The 2,560-nt window shown below is 37.4% G+C and overlaps 1 non-coding gene across 1 annotated transcript; it reads right to left on the reverse strand.

Annotated features, from left to right (window-relative positions):
• Positions 1-981: 981 nt before the first annotated feature.
• On the reverse strand, positions 982-1,088 carry LOC131152464 (small nucleolar RNA R71). The gene has a single exon (XR_009135965.1). It is a non-coding gene; the product is annotated as a small nucleolar RNA R71 (small nucleolar RNA).
• Positions 1,089-2,560: the final 1,472 nt, after the last annotated feature.

Consider the following 2,560-nt stretch of genomic DNA (forward strand, 5'->3'; position numbering starts at 1 on the left):
TAGTGATTTTCTAACAAACAGAGAAAACGAAGTCGAATTAGCTAAATGAGTAAAGCATAGTGAGAAACTAGGTGAAATCGGTTTCCTAGAAATTTTCACCATCATCAATTTGACACACGGTATCCAGTTTTAAATTCTCTTGAATAGTTTATTTAAAGTAGCTTTGTTTGAATTTCACAGTCTAAAATTATTAATTTGTTTAAATAAAATTAAGCTTAGTAAAATTTCGGTACTTGGTAAAATTAAGACATCAATCCCTGAGGACAATACTCTACACATCATTATATTATAAAACTACGATACTGTGTACTTGCAGTTTGCACCGATCAAGTTTTTGGCGCCATTGCCGGGGATTGAGTTTATCTTATTTTTGCCAATATCAATACAAAGTAATCTTGGTTTTAATTTAGAATTTTATTTTTATATTTTTATTTGTTTCTTTTGTTTTATTTTATTATTATTTTTTTCTGTATTTCTGGTGTGTTTTTTTGATGTTGGATGCGCAGGGCTAGAACACGTGAAATTATTCCTTTTGATCCGGAGATTGAAAGAACGCTTAGAGCACAAAGGAAAAAGAGGGTATTAGGCATGGAGAACGGACAAGATAATGTGTAGCCACGCGCCTTGAAAGATTATGTACGGCCAGTTGTGAATGACAACTATTCGGGTATCAGACACTAGCCCATTAATGCCAACAATTTTGAGCTCAAACCCGCATTAATCAGCATGGTGCAGCAGGCCCAATTCAATGGATCACCACTTGATGATCCCAATATCCATTTGGCGATGTTTCTGGAGATTTGTGATACTGTGAAGATCAATGGTGTTACTGAAGACACCATTAGACTGCGATTATTCCATTTCTCTTTGAGGGACAAAGCAAGAGGTTGGCTACAGTCTCTACAACTGGGGAGTATCATGAGTTGGCAGGACATGGCAGAAAAATTCCTAGCTAAATTCTTTCCACCTACAAAAACAGCTCAACTTAGGAGTGTGATTGGTCAATTCAAGCAACATGATTTTGAATCACTTTATGAAGCATGGGAAAGGTATAAAAATTTGATTCGACGCTGCCCACAACATGGATTACCGGATTGGTTGCAGATTCAGATGTTCTATAATGGGTTGAATGGGCAAACACGGACTTTAGTTGATGCTGCATCTGGGGGAACTTTGATGTCAAAGACACCTGAGGGTGCTACTTTTCTTTTGGAAGAAATGGTTTCAAATAACTATCAATGGCCAACTGAAAGAACTATGGCTAAGAAAGTTGCTGGAATTCATGAATTGGAGCCGTTTGCTGCACTTTTAGCTCAAGTCGCTTCTCTATCCCATCACATTTCGGCTTTGACAACCCAAAGGATACCACAAGGTGCAGAATATGTGGCAGCTACAAGTAGGACAGATCCGAGCATTGGAGCGAGTCAAGAACATGTTCAATACATCAATAATTGGAACTACAATTATGATGGTGATCCATTGCCACAATATTACCATCCAAGGTTTTGAAATCATGAGAATTTGTCTTATGGAAATACAAGGAATGTGCTGCAACCTCCTGCTGGATTGGAGAGTCATCAAGGTGAGAAGAAGATGTTACTTGAGGATGCCATGATATCTTTTGTTGAGGAGACAAAAGCCAGGCTTAAAAAGACTGATTCACGGTTGGACAACATCGAGACTCATAGTAACAACATGGGAGCCGCCATGAAGAATCTTGAAATACAAATTGGGCAACTGGCCACGATTATAAATATCCAATAGAGAGGAACTTTTCCTAGCAACACAGAAGTGAATCCTAAGGAACAATGCAATGTCATCACACTTAGGAGTGGAAGAGAAATTGAGAAATCACCAGAAAGGAAAACCATGTCCACACTTACACCTGAAAAAAATGGCCGAAGCAAGAATAAAGGGGAAGAAGAGGAGATTGTGGATGATACACCGAGAGAGATGGACACGCTTCCAACAATTTCATTTCCTGACAATTCTCCTATTCTCTCTACTCTGCTTCCTTATCCTCAACGCTTTCAAAAGAAAAAATTAGATAAGCAATTTTCCAAAATTTTGGATATTTTTAAGAAAATTCACATAAATATTCCTTTTGCAGATGCCTTGGAACAAATGCCAAACTATGTCAAATTCCTAAAAGAGATCATTTCAAAGAAAAGAAGGTTGGAGAAGTTCGAAACAGTGAAGCTTACCGAGGAGTGTAGTGCTATTCTTCAAAAGAAATTGCCTCAAAAATTAAAAGATCTAGGGAGTTTTACTTTGCCTTGCACTATTGTAAATTTATTTTTTGATAAAATTTTATGTGATCTTGGTGCTAGTATTAATCTTATGCCACTTTCTGTTTGCAGGAAATTAGGACTTGGAGAGATGAAACGAACAACCATTTCTTTGCAACTAGCAGACCAATCCATCAAGTATCCATGTGGAATCATAGAAGACGTATTGGTAAAGGTGGACAAATTTATTTTTCCTGCTAATTTTGTGGTTTTAGATATGGAGGAAGACCAAGAAGTTCCACTAAATCTTGGCTAACCATTCTTGGCCACTG

This window comes from Malania oleifera, chromosome 3 (assembly GCF_029873635.1).
Source record: "Malania oleifera isolate guangnan ecotype guangnan chromosome 3, ASM2987363v1, whole genome shotgun sequence".
Classification (NCBI taxonomy): domain Eukaryota; kingdom Viridiplantae; phylum Streptophyta; class Magnoliopsida; order Santalales; family Ximeniaceae; genus Malania; species Malania oleifera.